We start from the raw sequence: 21,022 nt of genomic DNA on the forward strand, positions 1-21,022 counted from the left end.
TGCATTTTTCCCCGTTTTTCTTGTGTGCTCAGCTGAAAAGTGAACGAAACTACCCCCAGTGCGAATTTCCTGCTGACTTTGCATTTTATTATTTAATGGTAGTGTCTGGTTGCTACCACTGCTGCGTCCTTGCCCTCATGATATGCTCGTTTTAGCAAACGACTTTGGCTGCTTATGACCCGACTTCCTGACCATTTTGGCACTGTGCACTTTTTTAGGGCATGACGTCTTCCTCGACTCATGCATCGTTTAGATAAGCGTATTTTCCCTACAAGAGAGCTTTACAACTCCCGATTATATTCAAAAATTCCAAATTAATTAATATATATCAAACTCCTTTGAAGTGGAACTCTTGGATAAAATAAATATGCTTTATAAAGAAGTGAGTTGTGCTGGTGAAACCCAATCCATAAAGGATGTTTGTTCTTCCATCCGAAATTTAATGCCAAAATTTGACTTTCAAGTGGTTGGAAACAAAAAAGAGCGAGAAATGTCCCATCCTCCAGACCCGACTCCAGTTGATCCTCATTAGTGGTCACATGTCAGCCCGACGCGCATTTGCTGTATAATTTTGTCATTCATCATTTTTCGCCCATTTCATTTTGTGCTACATGCCGAAGGACTCGTATTTCACGCTCATCCTCGTCCCTGCGCTTCCCCCGCCGAGTGGTGTCATCTTTTTCAGCGTCGGATGACATGTGACAACAATGTGGAACCGTTGTCATTGTCGCTGCTAGCTGTTTTGCCGTGACACCTCCCAGCATTCCCCTCCAGAAATTTCCGGGGGGAGCCGAGTTGGCTCTGCTCTGCTAGGTGTGATTTTCAACAAGTACGCTCATTTTTCTGGTTCAGTTTTCCCTTTTTCCTACGCATCTCTTCGACGTGAGCCGTGTGATATATTACCCACCCAAAAACTAGGCGCTCGAGTGACTGATGAGTGACTGGATGGGCCACACTAATGAGGGAACCGAGTGTTGGTCAGCAACTGTCACTTGGCATGAAAATGTATGACATTCGGCGCTTGTTTGATTAGCCAGCGAAATTGGATGGCAACAAGAATATATTTCGCTGTGTCTTTTGTGCTTACACCTTGCCTATTTGACAATTTTCGTGCTGTCGGTAGGTGATCTTTGAAGAGTGGTAAATATGTACTTTGGTACAACGACAAGAATTCTTATTCTTATTTAAGACTATGAAAGTCTCTCATTCAATCGAAAGTAGAATTATACGGAACTCCCCATCCCTACTAAAATTGTGGCTGGGTTATTTGGCGAGGTCTCCAACGAAGCATCGGTGGTTCAGTGGTAGAATGCTCGCCTGCCACGCGGGCGGCCCGGGTTCGATTCCCGGCCGATGCAGATTAATTTTTTATTAATTAATTTATAACATGTGATAATTTATTGTTTTTTTTCTTTAAAACTCAGCTTCAATAACAGACGTATTGCGAAAGTAATGGGTGGAGATCTAATTTTCCTTCTTTAAATGTTCTGACCACATATGAAATCCGGTTTCCAACAGTAGGTGCATCATTACCAATGAAGCTCGACAATTATTTAGCTGGAATGGAAATTTATGCTTGAGAACGGTTAAGTTACAAACAGCATAATTTTGATAACTCTTTTTTGATAAATTCTATTCCCAAATTCCTATTTGTTTTAACTTATTCTTTGACAATTTAGATCTTGAACTTCAAGAAGCATCGGTGGTTCAGTGGTAGAATGCTCGCCTGCCACGCGGGCGGCCCGGGTTCGATTCCCGGCCGATGCAGATTTACATTTTTGGTAATTATATTTTTTATAAAAAATTTTTAATAACCTGTAAAAAAAGTTATTTTGCATCGGCCGGGAATCGAACCCGGGCCGCCCGCGTGGCAGGCGAGCATTCTACCACTGAACCACCGATGCTGTTAGGAAAATATCCTTTCCCATGCTAAAATTTTTTCGTTTTTGCAAAAAATTGGCGAACATCATTGCAAAAGATTCACAAGAGTCACCTCCTGTTGGAAAACCGGATTTCAAGTAGCAGGTTGCTATTGCAGGCGCAAAACGAGTTTACGAACAATTACTTTGGTAATTTTCAGGCTATTAAATTTTAATCTCCAAAAAACAGTTCGACAAATTATAAATCCAAAATAATTGGAATAACTATTGTAATTTAAAAAATTAGTATGCATCGGCCGGGAATCGAACCCGGGCCGCCCGCGTGGCAGGCGAGCATTCTACCACTGAACCACCGATGCTTCTTGTTTTCCGTCGCCAGAATTTTAAAATTTTAACTTAAATTTAAAAAGGCAGCTTGCCTAATTTTGAAATAAATCGAGGTACTAGTTACTTTATTTATCTTTAAAAATACATTTTGTGGCATATTTCAGATGAAATTTGCTTATATGATGAAATATATCTGAATATGATTTTAGCATTAAAAACTACTTTTGAGCTTATTGAAAACATACAAAAATATACAATTTCAGTTCCCAGAAAGAACCCGCCGATCAAAACGTGAAAGACGAGTACCGCTGACAGCCGTCTATTAACTTCTGTGAACTCAAACATCCGTCTAAGAGCCTATTAGCAACCGGAGCTCAACTATTCATGAACACAAACAAACAAACCTCTCAGGATACGCGGGCATCAAGAGCCCGTAATTAAGGTAACCTGAGCTAATTTCCCGAGCACACCGCACCGCGACAGACAACAATTGTCGCCAGATTTCCAACCATTGCTGCCAAACAACCCTTCCAGGCAGGATGTCCATCATCTGACAGGCCCATCCCATCCCAACCCAACCCTTTGTGTCCTGGCCCCGTTGACAAGCGTTGAAAAATATCAAATTTCATGCAATTTCATTTTGAAGTGGTGGCAGGAGTTGCGAAGAGCGAACCAGGAGAAAGCCAACCAACGCAGATTAAAAATTTGTAATATGCCGACCTCTTTATACCACTTAAGTTATGTTAAAAGATTTTATAAAAAGAAAAAATTACTAAAATACAATTGCAAAATTTTTAATAGTTGTCTGCTAGAATAAGTTTATATACATTGATCTAATAATCTTTAATAATAATAGTATTTATACTAAAAGCGAAAAATTTTTTACCTCCATCAAACAGATGTTGATAAACGATATACCCTTTTTCTCGCTGATTACAGGGTACAACAAAAGCAGACGCTGCGCGGGACTTGAGGGAAATATGACGATGGTTTTTGAGTGACAGCAGCGCGGCAACACCTAATTCAATTTAACAATTCATTTATCATAATCAGGCATCAAGCCGTTGTCACTCACAATTACGATCAAGCCGTAGTAAAGGCGCAGCAAAAAAGGCCAACAAAAGGACGCCGGGAATCTTCTGTCCTCCATCTTCCCCTCAATCTTTTCGGTTTCCCCGTATTCTTCAGTGTCGCCTGATTGCCCCGCGCTACTCGTCTTACTCTTCCTGCCGCCGGGATCTCCTTTCTCCGCCCCATTGTCCTCGTGGTCCTTGTCTCAGTCGCTTCCTGCCAGCCTGCCAGGGATTCGCTATCTGTCACTTGGCTGCCAGCGGTGCAACGCAGCACGAAGTCCAACCAGTCGGCGGCGAAACAGCCAACAACTCATTGTCAGTTAAATGTTGAGAGCTACTCACATTTTAAATGAGACAACGGCGAAACAGCTGCGAGGCGCAAACGACTGACAAGACCCGGGAGAAAATTGGGAAAATCCATATCAGTCGAAAGCATTGCGGTTAGTAAAAAGATATGCCGAATAATTGCTGGGTATTTTCGTGGCTATAAGGCATTTTAATAAAAAAATATTTCACAGAAAACTTGAGCTATCAAAATTTAGTTATTAGTTAACAAAATATATCTAGAATCTGGACTTTTTATTTTTGTTAAATCACTTGCTATAAAAAATTGTATTAAATCCAAAATTGGATTAACCAAAAGTTCAAAGAAGAAGTTTTTAAAAAGCCTAAGACAATTCTGCTTTCAGACCAAACATCCAATTGTGTTCGCAGATTATGGTTTAAGTAATTATTCGGCCAAAAGGTCCACATTTCTTCGATGTAAAGTTGGAAAGCCAGCACATGTGCATACTACATATATTTTGTGCAGCATTTCTCTTTGCTCAGCTGCCACTTCCACTGGCCATTAATTTAACGGTCAACAGCAGTGACAGAGGGAACACCCATGCTGCCCCCTGTGCTACGTTGCAGCGTTACGTTACGTTAGCAGCCCCCCTACTACGTCCATGGATGTGGCACTATCTGTTTGGGTCGCACCACCCTCACTTCGAGCCCTTTCGAGCTGTCAGCCAACAATGCTTTCACTGTCAGAAACAGCAGAGTTGTTGCTGCTGCTGTGCAATTTGTTATACGTTGCAATGTACTCGCTGTTGTTGTTGCTGTTGCTGTTGCCGCTGTGGATTTTTATAACAATTTCTACCATGCTGCAGAAAGGAGAGAGCAGGGAGGTGCATGGGGCATATAAGGATGGTCACATGTCAACAACAACGATGCATTCTGACAGCCCAATGACATTTTCTACATTTTCGTAAATTGCTTCGATTTGTTTGGGGGCCCTTGTCGTTGTTGCTATTGTTGTTGTTGTTGTTGCTGTTGCTGCCATCGCGGGTGTGTTATATGACCGAAAGCGAAATGGGTCCCCACTGCGTTGTGCAAATGCAACATGGGGAAGGATATGACATCCACGTGCACCACCCACATTTATTTATATACATTTTTTATCGGCTGCACATTTTTGTAAACGCGGAAAAAGAACCTGGTTCAAGAGCTTTTGGAATTTTGTTGAAGTTCGATACATAAAACATTTTTGTCAACTATCAATAAAATCTAAATAATTAACTGTTCCTTTTTCATTTCTTTTCCAGAGTACTTCAACATATTTCTTTTATAGCTTCGACTGACACATTCATAAATTTTAATATCAACTACTTCCTGTTCGTTTATGATTTTATAGCCGCCATAAATTCTCATTAAGTGAACATTTTTTGTACATTTAGTTTCACAGTTTTCTTTCATGTTAATTTAATTTAATAGCTCTTTTTTGAATATGCATTTTATTAATATTTCAGCTGGCTTCTATAATGATCTACACGCGCCCACCACATTAACCCCAATGCAAGCGTTTGTTTTGGCTATAAAATATGAGCCAACACGGCACTTAATTCTCAACGAAGCATTCCTTGCAACAGCCCCATGCACTGAAACTTTAAGTATGCCTAATGCATTCTATAAATACAATTTAAGTTTTAATTAAATGAAGGAGAAACAAAGTAAACGGAATGATTTAGATGTACCATATATAATTGCTCTTTGTCTATTTGCATAGTGCTTTTGATTTATAACATTTTTCTACAGTGGACGACAGCAACAATGTTGCATGCAATTGTGTTTAGCAATAGCTTTTGAGGCTGTGAGCTTGTGCCAAATTGAATGGACCATAAAGCAAAGACACAATAAACGCAACACGCAAGATTAACGAAATAAGTCTTGGATGTCCGACCACAGAGCCTCGTACCTTTCGAAGAGCTCTATTTAATAATAATATTTATGCATGGCCAGGCCGTCAGACTAATTGACTCATAAATTAGCCAAAGAACGGACCCCCTCGACCATCACCTTTTTCGCTTCTCGCTTTATGCTTTTATAAAATCTTGACAAATTCACCCGCATGTCTGTGACACTCGGACATCAAGCACGGGGTCTGGGAAATCATGATGGGAACTGCGACAGACAGTGACACAAAGTGCATTTGACAAATGACATTTCACAGACGGCCAGACACACAATCCTGGGGTGGATATTCAAGGGAAGGAGGCTGTGCGACGGGGGTACACACATTCTGGGGGCCCATCAAAACCAAAGTGTTTTTAAGTGAATTAGTTTCTTCTGATTCTTTCCTTTAAGTACTCTTCATTGGGGTATCGTGATTAAAGCAGAAGGGTATTCCATTAATTGAAATATTGTGTCTTTTTGGGGTTCAAGATTAGATCTTTCGTAAAATAAGTGTGTACAAAAATGTGTAATTATTAACTCAAATTACTGCACTACTCATTTATTACCTATTTGTTTGTATAAGGCACTATATATTCGTTGATTATATTTTTTCTTTTTATCGTTGCTTATAGGTACTTTGTGTATGTGTGCGTTTTTCCCTCAAAAATATTTCTTGTGAAGTTTTTTACATTTTTTTTTCGTTCTTTTATAAGCTTTTCGTCGTTCAGCGATTCGCATTGCCATCACCGTCTTCTTCGCCCAAAAGAAGATCTCAATTTCCACTTCAATTTGTCTGCTGTCACTGGTAATTGAGTTCAATTTACAATAATATGCTCTGACGTCCGTGCGGCTGAGCGCCAGCTGAGAGGCAGGGACATCCAGCCAGATGGAGGAGGAGCTTGTGGCAAGTGAACGAATGTCTTGCGATTGCAATTTGTACCCGCTGACTCCGGACTCCCGACTCTACACTCCACACTCCCCACTTCGATCCCAAAAGGAGATCCCCGACCCCTGGGATTGTAGAGTCATCTCTTTGGGGGTCAGTGGCTGCGGACAGGGGGTTCAATAGTTTCCAATCGAGGGGGCGTGACTGCCAGGGGGTCGAACATAAATTGTAATTGATGCCCTGGATATTGATGGCACTTAGTGGATTTGAAGTGGTCTGCATTTCAAGAACAGTTCAAAGATCTGATGGGTGGGCTTCTTAAATCAAGTAATTTGTGTTATCAAAAGTTGCTTTTATAATAAGCTACATTTTGCCAATTAATTTATTAAACTTTCATTACACTACCTTGCATCATTTATTATTCTTTAATAAAGATATTAAGTTATTGCATGCAATAATTATATTCTTGGTCAATTACTTAGACAATCCTGTTGGCCAAGGTAAGTTTTGTAGACACCCAATAATAAACCTTTTGTTATCTCCTAGTTCTTTTCCCGCTCCAACGAGTGGTGGAAATTTTTGCAAAGTTTTCAAATAAAGCCAAGGAGAACCAAGAAGACCTTGGCAAGGGACTCTTAAGCTGGTTTCGGGTTCATGCATAGCGTATAATAAATCTTTTTAACGAAAACAATAAATCGCATTTCACGCATACTCTAACACAGGCCCAAACACACAGACACCGTTTGGGGGGAGCCAAAAATAATAATGGCAAGACCTAGAAAACGGCTGGGAAAAGGGAAGCCGAAGTTAGCCGGGCCAAGAGCAGCGAAGGTAAACCCTTTTGCCCGAGGAAAATTGTAGAATTTATGCATTGGGTGGAGGAATTCTCGCCGAGAGACAACCAAAACCCATGGGCCAAGTAATTTCTCAGCGTGAAGCAGTCAACGAGTTTCCTCTTTTGAAAAAAAAAACACTTAGTGTAAATTTTATACTCTTAGAAAGGGTTTTGTAAATTTTTAAAAAGCTTACGATTTATAAAGAAGCAATTTTTACAATTGTTTAAGTAGTAAACCAGCATTATCAGAATTTTCCTTTATATTTTTTATTTTGTACCCCCGTATAACAATAAATAAACTTTAGCCATCTTCGGAAAAAAGTTTGTAACTAGGAAAGGAAAAGATTGTTACGATGTAAAGCTAATTTCCGAGAAGGTTAAGGTATTACCAAAAACGTGTATGCCTGTCATTTAGGATTTCTGAACCTATTTAAGTGTGTGTGTCTGTTTGGGAGTGTGAGTGTGATTACACCTACTTGAAGTCATATATCTTTCACTTTGCGCTTTCAACAGTTTGTGACGTCGTCTTCGTCTCCGTCTCCGTCTCCATCCACACATTTATCCTCCACTTGGCTCCACTCGAGGGGGCGGTTAACAAAAGCTCTTTGATATACCGCCAGCAACTCGACGCGACTCGACTTTCGAGACATGCTACCAACACTTGAGCCCTATACCATATACCATACCCCATGCCCCATACCCCATTTACCATTCCACATACCACACCGCATACCCTCGCCTCATTTGCTGCTCCTGACTCTTACTCTGCCCGAAAAGCTCAGAAGTGGGCATGTCAGCGAAAATCACCGTAAATTTTCCGCATTGTTTAAAATTTATTACACTTTCAGATTTGCCAACGAACCGCACCGCACCGAACCGAACCGAACCGAACGTGGCTGTCTGTGGGGTGTTGGCCCGGTTGATGAGGAAGTCGTTCGGGGCACGCCCTTTGTTTGCCGGGGTTTCTCCGGGGCCCAACTGCTAGACTGCTATCTCTGACATGTTGCTGTCTAATAAGTGTAACCAGTAATTTTCTTATCACTTAACCTGACTCATGGAGCTCCCACCCACTGCAGTTGGGCCTTGTAATTTGAATATTTTAAAATCTTTCTTAATAGCACGTTCCCATAGGCAGGGAAGGATCTTTGCTCTTTTGAGATACGAATTTAGTTCTTAGCTTTTTACACTAACAAAATGCAAATGAGTATTTTTAATTAACATGTTATGCTCAGAAATTTCGAAGTGTGGGAGTGTGTTTTCAATCAAAATTCAAATCATATTTCTGAATTAATTTAATGCTTCACTTACATAAACCGATTTTAAAGCTCTGTGCATTCAACCTAATAATAATAATTTGGCTTCAATTAATAATTCCTATCAAACGCTGAGCTATTTTAAATGCTAAATTTACACAACGGAAGCATAAATATTAAAATATATATACTAATGTTATCCCATAAGCCGGCAGTGTGTAATTTATGCATAATTTTCGGCTAATCCATATTTCATGTCGGACAACTGCATTGGCTTGTGGACAAACTCTGCGCTATCAAAAACATCCTGTTTTTGCGGAAAGCCCATTTATAATATATATACGAATATGTGCAGTCCTGGATATTTGTGTGTCTAATAGATACGGGTGAATAAAAAAATGGTAAGCCAGAACCAAACTCGAAATTCGAGTCTAAGCTCTGACTGCATCCGCTTGTAAATCATATTAAAATATTTATGCTGCCGCTCGATGTTTCCCCTGTTGTTGCTTTATTTTGCTGTTTTTTTTTTTGCTGTTTGGTTTTCACATTTTGTTGTGCCACCGATAAATTGTGAACAAATGACATTATGCACATGTGCTTCAGTATCTGTGTGTTTGTATGTCGGTATTTGTGTGTGTGTGTGTGTGCGGTTTATTTAGTGCATTTAGATAAAGCGAGCGAAAATGTCAACTTTTGCGACTATTTTTCGTGTTCATAAGTTTGTCGGGACTGACACTGCCACAGCTACTGCAACTGGCTGCAATTATCGTGCTACAAATCATGGCAACATTGGTTATTGTTGCTGCCGCCGCTGTAGTTTATGGCATTAGTTGTGTTAATTTATGTCCCATTTATGAAATATTTACAAATTTTTCAGCTATTATTATTTTGGCGCAGATTTCTCACCACCCCCCTTTGCCGCCCCTCTTTTTGCCACTCGGCCTTATCGGTTGGAATAGCACGAAAATATTTTGTAAACCATTTTTCAGCTGAATTCAGCTGGGATCTGTTCGGTTCTGTTCGTTTCGGTTGGGTTATTTATGGGATTTTGGGTGCCTGCTCTCTATGACCTCCGCCGGATGTTTAGTCGCATTTACTTTGCTGCTGCCAGCGGAGGTTGCAACTTATAATATTTATTAAAATTATGCATACGATTTGGCGTTTAATTTATGTAATGACGGTTAAAGAGGGAGCTGGTTTTATTGAATGGCAGACCAGTGCAAGCGTAATTAGTCCCAAAAGCCGGCTCTAAATAATTAATATCAATTGGCTAAAATTCAAACGATGGATGTATATTAGAAGGGTTACTTTATTTTCACTTTTTGGGTACAATTTGGAAACCTATAACTTGTTAACGATTTGTAGACATTAGGAGCCTTATTGTTATTAATTTAAAAATGTAATTCATTATATTTTAATTCAAATCAAATATTGATTGCTTAAGAACACTCTGCAATTTATGTTAGTGAAGTGGAATTAAATTTTGTTAACAAGAAATATTTTTAATAGCTACTTTCGATGATCTGCATGCAGTTGTTGACTTGACTAGATTCACATTCTCTCTTTCTCCCTGTGTAAAACACATTTCCCAATTTATCTTCCATCTTCCATATCAAACATTGACCAAGTCCAGAGACCCAATGTCACAACAACCTCCAATCGATTCCCAGCACAATTGCAGTTGATTAAGATGCTGATGGCCCCTGCTCCGCCGCTGTTGTGTAAATGTTTGTGTTATTGATTAATTACATTTACAACAATCAAAGTTCATTGAGTGATAGCAATCAAAACAACGCCAGCGAACAACACTGGATGCAGTGCGATGCAATGAATCTTCGAGTTGAAGTGGCGGGACCAAATGGACATGGAGCGATCGGAATGGCCGACTGAATGACTGAGCGACTGGATGACTGAGTGACTGAATGACTGACTGAGTGACTGAGTGAGTGAGTGACTGAAAGACTCGCGGAGAACATGTCTAATGCGGTGTGGCATGGTGTGGTGTTGCCCCTTGCTGGCTGATTGCTGCATGTTCGGCTTGTCGCTGCTTGTATGGCATTTGTCTGTTTTGGGCTCCGCGTTGCTTTGATCTTATTTCTTTCTCCTCTCCTCTGCTTTTTTTTTTTTTTGATCTTCACTCGCTTTGATTGATCAATTAAATTCATTTGTAAACAACTTCTTGCCGACGATGACGCGGCATAAAGAGTACAGATGTATTTCCATCGTGGAAAAGGAAGACGGCGTCCTCAAAGAGCGCCCAAGATTTATTTGGTTTTCTATTTATACGCGGGAGTCAGTCGATCCGATCTGCGGGCCGGTTAAAACCACAACAAATACATCCCGCTGATAATAATTACCAGATGATTTGGTCTATCCGGATAAATTGGTTTTGAGGTTGCAGCTTGTGGCAGGAGTTTTTAAATTTGAATGATGCAAGTCTTGAAAGGAATATGGTTTAGTAAAAGATGGTATTATACTTAACTTTGATTAAATCTTGATTTGAATAAAACAAAACCTAAAATAAGTATTACTTGATGAAATGTATATTGTTAAAAGACTTTAATTAATTCCTAAATGCCTTCTTAGTATTTTTCTTGAGTTAGTTTCTCCGGCAATTCTTTTTATTAAGAGATCAAATGAAATTATTCTTTCTTGATTTTCCTCAGTAGTTTCTGCCACTGTGCTGGCCATGTACTGCAAGTTTATCGTACATTTTTATAGCTGTCAGTGCGTTGGCTGTCAAGTGTCAAAAACATTTGCAGCTTGCAGCGCGCCAAATGCAAAATGCAAATGCACTTACGAACGTCTCTCGCCAAATGCCTGACAATGACAGGCCAACAGAAGAAAATACAGATATATGTGGAAAAAGTGTACGTAGTTGCTCGACGGATTCGCATTGTTCGCCAGATATGTATTACACAAGTCACAGGCAGTCAGCATAACAGCAGTTGGGTTTTACAATAGTTCCTCGTGTTTAAACAGGGGTACACACATGACTAACCGACCAACTGACTGACTGACTAACTGACTGAATGACTAACTGACTGAATGGCTGACTGACTGAACGTATAGTAATGATGATAATGACGGGGCCGGGGGGTTGATGATGCTCTGACATTGCCTGACGCCTTGATTAAACTGTCATTTAACTTCATTTATTTTGACATAAAACTGACATGAGACCCCCATTCTAAGTGGCAGCTTATTCAATTTTGAACACCCGTCAGCGGACAAAGAGTATTCAATGAAATAAAATTAAATAATATTTATTAAATAGTACGTATATGGATTCAATAAGGCAAGGTCCGATTAGGTCATCACGACGTTGAGTAGAATATATACGAGTACAGTCAGAGATTGCATATTCAGATCGAGTAACAAATCAATTCCACTCATCCGCAAGTCATCCCAAGAGGAGGCAACTCATTTATGCTAAATAACAAGTGATTAAAGTTCGTTTTGCGCCGATATAAAGCTGTCACTAAACATAAATTACAATATGTCAGTCTCGAGAACCTTTGACTTTTATTAATGTAAACATGAAAAGCAACACGCACGCCGAACCTCCGAACGAGCGCACAACAGCTACAACATGCTGACACTGAAAGCCGAGATAAGTTACCCAGTACCCACACACACACACGCACACACACATTCCCGTCTTGAAACCCCAGCCAAGACCCAGACCCAGACCCATAACCAAAGGCCCAGGCCGAGCTCCACTTGGAGCCAACACTGACTGGCAAAAGTTTTGTCCGAGCGTCGGGTTGTGTGTTTTTGTTATTGAAGAAACCGATGCGCAGCGGCGCAAAGATGATGCAACACTTGAGGTTGCTAGGACGTTGATTATGGTGCAAAGCCAGTTACAGGCTCCACTTCCTATAGTTTAGCCTTAGGATTTTGTGTAATAAATATGTTCAAAATATTTGCTTGTTCAAAAAATGTATTTCTTAGGTTTATTATACTCTATCAAAATCCCAAAATCTTAGTTGTTTCAAAAGTTTTCTTCAGAAAGCAAATAAATTTATTCACTTTTATAAACTATTTGAGGAACTTAAATATAAATTTAATAAAAAAATTCCGTTGCCAATAGAATAATTTCATGATATAGTTTTTTATATTACCCATTAAAAATAAACTTTAGATAGCAGAACTGCTTTCCATTATTTATTGAGCATCATATACATGGTTCCATGCTTGGATTTCTTGCAAAATTTCCATCTTAGCTGAGATGTACTGTACTAGTTGGCCCTCCCTGTCCATTTTGCATTCATCCGACTATATCTCCGTGTGCCGTATTCTGGGCTTTTGTGTGTTTGCGCTCACTTAGCGATCATATCATTTTGACATGCTCGTGTGTTTAAGCTGTCAAATTGCCTGCTGTCTACGGCTGCTGTCTGCGATAGCTGCTGGCTCCATCTCCATCTCCGTCTCCATCTTTATCGCCGTCCCGTTCTGGCGGAGTCTTAACTATCTTTTCGCTTTACATGGACTAGTCGCACTCTCCTCGGGGCCCCGGTTGTCTATTTGTATCTGGACAGGCACTTCGGCCGGCCTCATGCCTCCTTAAGTTGACGTGTTACGCTGTCAGCATGGAGAAAACCTCAATTTCAAACTGTCAGTTTATATGTCAGCTCCAACTGACAGTTCTCCATGTTGTCGCTGTCTCTCTCTCGGCGATTCGTTTCGTTTCGTATGGTTTCGTATCGTTTCTTTTCGGTTGGTTTACGTGGTTTGGCATGCGCTGGCTTTAGCTTTGGCTTTGGCTTTGCCTTTTCCACGGACTCGGATGCAGACGGAGACGGAGACTCAGACGCAGACGCAGATACAGATACAAAGCCAGCGACAGCGACAGATACTTAGATGGGCATTTGAATAATGCGCACACAAGTCGGGCTTACAAGAGGGGCTTGCCATGGGATACTGCTTAAGGCTGCTCATTTGGCCATGATCCTAACTCTATTCATGGTGCGCGCCTTCTTCAGGGGGAACAACTCAACTCAACTCGACTCATTCGGACTGCCTGTCCGCAAGGTGAATGGGAAGAAGATACGGATGCGAGTACGAGTCCGCGGAATCCGGTGATCATTTCCCAACTGATGCTTGATTAAGTTTTACAACCGCAATTCCTGGAAGCCTGCGACCGATGCTACTGTACTGATTACTTGTGGATCATGAATTTCATGAAAAAATATTTGGTTTAGAAATATGATTATCAAATATACTAGATATGTTCACGCACTTCCCTTACTATGAACTTTTTATTTGGAAATTCAGATGCTGTATTTTAAGAAGCATCGGTGGTTCAGTGGTAGAATGCTCGCCTGCCACGCGGGCGGCCCGGGTTCGATTCCCGGCCGATGCAGATTTACATTTTTTTTTTGTAATTATAGGTATTTTTTATACAAATTTTTTAATATCCTGTAAAAAAAGTTATTTTGCATCGGCCGGGAATCGAACCCGGGCCGCCCGCGTGGCAGGCGAGCATTCTACCACTGAACCACCGATGCTGATGAAAAACTTAATATTTTCCAAGCAGAAATTTTCCTTTTGGCGAAAAAGTTGGCGAGCAACAATCCCAGAGATGCACCTACTGTTGGAAACCGGATTTGAAATGTTGTCAGTAGCATTTGAAAAACCAAAACTTGATTTTCACCAATTACTCCAGTACTTTATCTGTTACTAAACCTGCGTCTCAAAGATAAATAACACATGACCGAAATTATCATATGACAAAAAATAATTAATGAAAAACTTAATCTGCATCGGCCGGGAATCGAACCCGGGCCGCCCGCGTGGCAGGCGAGCATTCTACCACTGAACCACCGATGCTTCTTAAAAAGTTCTTTCTGAGATTCCCAATATAAAGTTAGTTTCAAGAGGACTTTTAAAATAGTTTTACCAATGAGATAGTTGTCTAAAGAATTATGTGATAAGGATAAAATAGTGCAACAAAATACTTTGTCTGCATCGGCCGGGAATCGAACCCGGATCACTCGCGTGGGAGGCGGGCATTCTACCATTGAACCACCGATGCCTCAGTGCGCATTTGGGAAAAAGTTGTAAATATAAGCATCATTAAGGATCTTTAAGTTACAACAATATCATAAGTTGAACAATTACAATTAATAAATTTCTTTTCTACTTTAATTGTAGCTAGATAATCATTTCTTTTCTGGAGTATTTCATTCATTTGAAGATATGTTCGGAAATTCAAATATATTTTTAAAATATTTACAATAATAAATCGTATGAAAAGTTGATCCAAATTCTGTTTAAATTGGTGCTGCGCTTTTAAATCTTCTTGGCTCCCATTCACCTGAGAAAGACACCCTTTCTCAGCGAGGGACAGTTACCTGGCCGTGTTCTTAAGCGATAAATAAAGTTGTGAACATTGGCCCGATTTGTTTGTAGGTAGGTCCGCCATTCGGTTCGCCTGGCGTGGCATGGGTTGGCTGGGGCAACCGCCATCCCCACGGCCTTATAGCTGCCGCAGAGCTGCCTCCAAGCTGCCTCCAGCTCCAAACTGCCCCCAAGCTGCCCCCTGTCCACCGACCCCATGCCATCCATCCCGATCCGAGCCTTGGCTTTGTCGGCCCTGTCGTTCGTTGCACTGCGTCGGACACAAAAGATTTACGATTATGGCGCGACTATTAAAAAGTTTCGCCTCTCGCACACCTCCGCCACCGCAGCTCCTCATCTCTCACTCAAGCCCACATCCAAAGTCAAAATATTGTGTAAAAAATAAAGCCAGCAAAGTCGCAGTCGGCGACGGAGTAGGGGTCTGGTTTGCAGCCGGCCTCTCTGGATCGATTAATTATGTGCGGAATTTGGTTTATTGAGTACGAACCGCCTTTAAATTGTCTAAAAGACCCAGAGAGCTGTCAGGGCATGTTCATTCGTTCGGGGGCGAGATCGCAGATCGCAGTTTGCAGATCGGAGAACGGGTTTCAACGGCTGACTACGCCTGTAATTTATGAGTTTAACTATAATTTTTAACATTTACGCTGCGCCTGCGTGCGCTTGCAATATGACAATTTTACTGCACGACAAGGAGCTCAAGGAAGGGAGTAGTCGGGAGTCCCATGGATCGTGGTTCGAGGGATCGGAGATCGGCGATCGGCGATCGGCGGTCGGGGAACAGGTCATATTTGGACTCGACGTGGACAGCTGGTCAATTGAGTTGGTTTCCAATGCCGGCGTGTTGGCGGGGCAACCATTTTGTTGTTTTCGATTAGACTGTTAAGTTGTCAAGCTGAAATTGATTTGTAGCCACTGGCCGGCCGATTTTAAATTGCTCAAATTAATGTTACACAAGGTGTTGCTCTCGATGAGGTTACAGCCGTCCGGCTGCTGGCCAACTGGATGCTGATCGTAAATCGATCTGGCTAACCATGTGCCAACTCGGCCTGCCGAGGGGTGTTATGACTGCTGTTAGATGCCGGACTAATCGCGGTTTTGTACGAGTGTCCGAGCGTTAATCGATACTGATTGGTGTGAACTATTTGCCTGGAAAATTGCAGCTGGCTAGCTGTCCTGACATTTTTCAAGTCCGCTAACGTGTTTGCTATAAGTATAAGGTATGTATAAATATTAAGTCTGTAAAACCATTTTCCAACGTTTTATTTTATTACCAGTTTTTTATAAATACATTTAAATTTCAAGTGGTCAACTTGTTGTCAGGATTAAATTCCTACAAAATATGAAATGCAATTTCGGAAATGATAGCATTTTTATTATCAGAAAACTTCCCAGAGGCTATCGCTTTCCTAGAACTTTATCTGATTTATTAATTCTACCAAAAATAGAACTCAACATGATTAACTAGCTTTATATGCATCCCAAAATAATATAAATATAGAACAACTTCAGTATTTTTATCGGCTTGATGAATGATTGACACTTAACACTCGGTTGGCAATGGAGGCAATCTTTCTGATCGGACCTGAACAAGTGGTTAATCGGTATAACGAGCGCCACTCCACGGATTACCAAGTGTGATTTAAAACACCTCAATTAACTGTCAAATAAATTTTTTTCTAGTTTTTGCTAGATTATCAAAATATTGATTGCGATTGCGACATGCATGGGGACACCATCATGGTCGGACTTAGCAATCATTTTTCAAAATCCACTTCGATTAGGCGTTGTGCACACGTCGACTAATCCACTAAAATTTCCGGCTCACTGATCCGTGGACTGCAGTGGGGCGGGAAAAAGGGGGTGGTGCGTGAAAAGCAGCTCGCTGTAACTAGCTAACTGGCTAACTGACTGGCTGACAGACAGATTCGGGGTCTCTATCCTCCGGATCTGGCTTCAAAGGAGTGTGCGACGCCTTTGACGGCATCGGATTTGAATGGTCCCGCCCCTTCACTTCACTCCACTCCACTCCGTTCCATTCTATCTGGGGTTCCAAGTGGCGGGGGCTTGTGTGTGTCACGACCGACTATAATCTGACATTTAATTAATAATAAAGTTGACAGTTTGTTTTGAGTGACTGTGACAGTTTTAATTGAGATTTGTTCTCCAAATACCCTGCACGTTCGCTGAAATGCTTACGCGTTTTAAGAACTTCTTTTGAGGAATTTGATTATAAATGATGATAACAGTTTAAGGAACGTTCATTACATTCATAAATAAGAAATAATTTAAAAATTGCTATGATAATAAAATAAAAATAATTCCCTTCCAGCGAACTGATTGGTTTTTACCCCCAATGATCTCACTCCCACTCGATCTTCACTTTTACCCACTTGTATTTGGACATCGACAAATGACCATCGCTATCTGCCTTTGATCTTCAAGTGCTTCAATCGTAGCCCCCTCCCCCTTCCCCTTTCCCATCCCCATCCCCTTAACACTAATTGGGGTGTGCAGGGCATTCGAACCGACTTGATACCCGAAACAAGCGGTGAGAGTCAGTGAGTGAATGAGCACCCACCAGCGTCAACGAGGTGCCACTCAGAAAAGTCCAAACCACTTAAGTGCCTTGGGGGCCAAGAAGGGGGATTTTCCAGCCGAAAAAAAACACCGAAAAAAAACACGGCTTTTGTGAGTGTAGTCAGCCCGATTGAGAGGCGATTAGCGAACAAAACAGAAGTGGCATGTTTTGATGATGATCAGGCGGGCACGTCTGATTGCCGGCAATCAAATCCGAACGTTGTGGGGGGGTTGGAATCCCATATACCATATACCATATTCCATATTTCGTATTCCGTTGTCCGATGTCTGTGGGAGAGCTCCGTAAGCTAGACACGCGTAAAAACGCTCCCAAATGACTTTTCAATTGAGTTGTTAAGCTGTCTGATGACGGTTGTCAAGTTCCCCTTTTGCCCCCGCGACTCACCAACAACAATTCGCGCTATATGGCAAATGCTTGCGCGATAATTGAGTTTTATGATTGACACGACAACTTTGCTTTTTAAATTGACATAAATTTCAATATGTCGCATACAAAAGCGAGGGAAACAGCGGCGAGTTAAGCGAACCGAAAGCGATCTATCTCCGTATTCCCCTCTCGTTCTGTCCCGGCGATAAATTGTGCAATAAATTTCAATTACTGTTATTTTGCCGGCAAAGCGCCCATAGAATCCGCACATAGAGTTCCAACCCAACTCAGCTCTCGACCAAAAAGCCATATAAACTATTTAAGTGAACTAACAAAAAAATACGGGGGAAAAAAAAGGAATGTGGAAAAAAGAAGGCGAAACAAGAAATATGCGACACACAAATTGTGATAAATTTTATGTTAAAGTGCATGAAATTATATGGCGACACATTTGGGCACTCATAAATTTTATTTAAACAATTTACAATTGTCATTCGAGAATTGCTTGTCGCAATTGTTGTTGCTGTTGTTGTTGTTGCAGTCAGCGAATGGACAGTGACTTTGTTGTTGGGCTATAGTTCATGTTGTTGCTTTTCTGCGGCTTTGGCCTGCGAATTATTTATGTTTTATTGTCAGCTGGAGGTTATTATATTGCCATATTGAAGCACGTTAGCGCTATAAAAATAAAAAAGTCAATGATATGCAAGTCTGAAGTGACTGAAAAAATAATGGCGTTACGATTGTAAACGAAGGTTGGGTTTAGGCCAATGCAATTGTTGATTGGATATTTATGGGGAGCCATTGGATAAGGTCCAACGCCTTATCGGTGTCTATAGGTATATTTCAAAAGTGAATGTTTCAGGCATTAACTGACATAAACAATAAAATACTATCTAATATTAATATTTAGTTTATTTGTTTAGCACTATTTCTGAAGTATTTTACCTAAACTTTCCAACTGTCTTAGGATGACAGCTGGGTAAACCAAATAGTTACTTATTCAGTTGGCTTAAATTAACCCAAAGACTTGGCCCAAATGGCTTCAATCTGGAATGTGCAAAACATTTTGCCCTTTCCTGGCATTCGTAATGTGCGTTTGATTTGCAGCTAAATTAACCCAGCGAGTCGCTGCAAAACATTTCCCATTGAAGCGCAGGGGCAGCCGCAAGTCAATCAAGTTGGAACATCAAAGCGAATGTCGCCTGCACTTTGCACTGCCCAGGAGATGAAGGCGAACCGTTGCGAAAGTTTTGTGCAACCCGGATTCCAGGGGACTTCACTCAAAGTTCTCGCCCTCGTTTCGTTCAGCTGACATGGCCAGACACTCGCCCATCCACAGCGATCCACTCCGGCATCCAGAGTCCAGAATTCAGCATTCAGCAACCAACCAAGAGCATTTAGTACCCAGAACCACTGGCTGTGCCAGTGACAACTTACTTTGGCATTTGGCTGTCAACATGCTGTCAGACATTTAAACAATAAATGACCAAACACTTTTCATTATGTTGCTTTTTGCGGTCGAGAGTGCAGCAGACAGGAAAACCAACCGACTTTGACTTTGGACCTCAATCGGAATCCCAATCCGGTTCGAATCAAAGCCCTTTTTATAAATTGACTGATTCTCGCACAAAGTACGAGTATGTTGGCCATTCATACGAAAATACTTTTCGAATTTCGGTCCATGATGTGGGTCAACTGGGGGTGGTCAGAGGTCAACGCTTTTACTGCTGTTACTGTCATAAAAACGTTGCCAACTCCAGCCAAGAGCCCAAAAAAGTTATCCGACTTGCCTCCTGGTTCGGCTGAATGTGCTTTTCGGTCGGCGATACAAATGCGAACCCATTTCAAAAATGTTGACACCCAACATAGGGCAATTAAATTCATTTTTCATTCATCTGTTACGTGTGTGCCTGCCTGTGAGCTGAGCACAGTTGGCAGCCTTGTTGAAAGTAATTGACATATTGCGTTGCAAAATTTGAAAGGTTTTTCTCTTATGGGGGGGCACACACACACACACTCATACAATCTCACATTCACAATCTGCGGCTGGAACTTTGTGGACTGGCATTTCGGGAGCCTGGCTACAATGAGAAAATTTGTATTTCGGTAAATGTTTTTGTGATCTGCCATAATGGAATGCCGAAGTTGAGGAGTTCAAATCTAATTTTGTGCTTTGCTTTTTGTTCGAGGAGGAAATCAAATTATTGCGCAGTTCTAGTGGAAAACTTGTTGAAAATATTTCAAATTATTGTTATTGAACAGTCTATGAAAATTCATTTTATTTTCTGCTTGAAAAGTTTGTTAATATCTTTGTAGAGCAGCTTCTCTTTGGCAGTATTGAACACATAATAATTTCCCATAAAATATCACTCAACGCAGCCATTAATGCCCAGAATCGATGCCATATATCCAGTGCCACCGATTTATCGCCTCACCCCCAATCTTCTTGTCACTTTCAGTGTCAGTTGGGCATTAAGTGCGTTTCGAGGCCATTAATGGACTCTAAACACGTTGTTGGAATTCTTTGCTCCGGGACAGAAGAACACATTCGAACAAATTGCTCAACACACATTAGGGAGATTTCGAATGGCTTTCTCCCCGGTTCTCAGTTCCCATTTCTCGTTTCTCGGTCCTTGGACATCGCTCCTTTCCAAACCCACGCACTTTGGGTTAAGTCTCCTCCATTGGCGGGCCATAAATTTCGTTTTATTTATGAGCATTTAATTTTCGTAACATTAATTTAAACATAACTGCCAAAACATAAATTAGCTTCCGTTTCAACTAATTATGTCCGCTGCCATCCCGCTTTCGTGGCAATCGCTCAAGCATGAAAATTGTTGACTGCACAAAAGGCAACATCTGAAACACCCCCGCACAGTCGAAAACCGCATAAATTTAAATGTTTCCCCCGGTCCCTCTACGCATTTAGGGATTGTGTGAGCGCCACGTTTTATCTTTCCCCTCCACGGGGATGGACTATATGATGGGTCCGCCGCTGGAGTGGAGTGGGTCGATCGCTTTGGGGCTGGAGTTCTTTAAGTGCCGTTACACATGCACCGCCATCGCCACCGCCATCGCATGCATATAACTTCTGATCTGTTTTGCCGGCTGGCCTTTTGAACTGCCTTCAAATTAGTTGTTCATCCAGGCAATTAAACAAAATGGGATGAGCCAGGGATGGAAAAGTGCATACGATTATGTTTATATTTACTTATATTTATTTCGG

At 41.1% G+C, this 21,022-nt stretch overlaps 1 long non-coding RNA gene and 8 other non-coding genes across 10 annotated transcripts; 4 read left to right on the top strand and 5 right to left on the bottom strand.

Moving 5' to 3' along the window:
• Positions 1-802: 802 nt before the first annotated feature.
• On the top strand, positions 803-3,005 carry LOC108090022. Of its 2 annotated transcripts, none has more exons than XR_006245902.1 (2): positions 803-1,140; positions 2,471-3,005. It is a non-coding gene; the product is annotated as an uncharacterized LOC108090022 (long non-coding RNA). The 2 variants fall into 2 exon arrangements; XR_001771318.2 differs by having other exon boundaries at positions 803-1,119.
• Trnag-gcc lies at positions 1,288-1,358 on the top strand. The gene has a single exon. It is a non-coding gene; the product is annotated as a tRNA-Gly (tRNA).
• Trnag-gcc lies at positions 1,697-1,767 on the top strand. The gene has a single exon. It is a non-coding gene; the product is annotated as a tRNA-Gly (tRNA).
• On the bottom strand, positions 1,834-1,904 carry Trnag-gcc. The gene has a single exon. It is a non-coding gene; the product is annotated as a tRNA-Gly (tRNA).
• Positions 2,169-2,239, bottom strand: Trnag-gcc. The gene has a single exon. It is a non-coding gene; the product is annotated as a tRNA-Gly (tRNA).
• Positions 3,006-13,762: 10,757 nt separating the features above from the next.
• On the top strand, positions 13,763-13,833 carry Trnag-gcc. Its single transcript has one exon. It is a non-coding gene; the product is annotated as a tRNA-Gly (tRNA).
• A 74-nt stretch (positions 13,834-13,907) lies between these two features.
• Trnag-gcc lies at positions 13,908-13,978 on the bottom strand. The gene has a single exon. It is a non-coding gene; the product is annotated as a tRNA-Gly (tRNA).
• Positions 13,979-14,229: 251 nt separating this feature from the next.
• On the bottom strand, positions 14,230-14,300 carry Trnag-gcc. Its single transcript has one exon. It is a non-coding gene; the product is annotated as a tRNA-Gly (tRNA).
• A 134-nt stretch (positions 14,301-14,434) lies between these two features.
• Positions 14,435-14,505, bottom strand: Trnag-ccc. The gene has a single exon. It is a non-coding gene; the product is annotated as a tRNA-Gly (tRNA).
• Positions 14,506-21,022: the final 6,517 nt, after the last annotated feature.

This window comes from Drosophila ficusphila, unplaced genomic scaffold (assembly GCF_018152265.1).
Source record: "Drosophila ficusphila isolate 14025-0441.05 unplaced genomic scaffold, ASM1815226v1 contig_174, whole genome shotgun sequence".
Classification (NCBI taxonomy): domain Eukaryota; kingdom Metazoa; phylum Arthropoda; class Insecta; order Diptera; family Drosophilidae; genus Drosophila; species Drosophila ficusphila.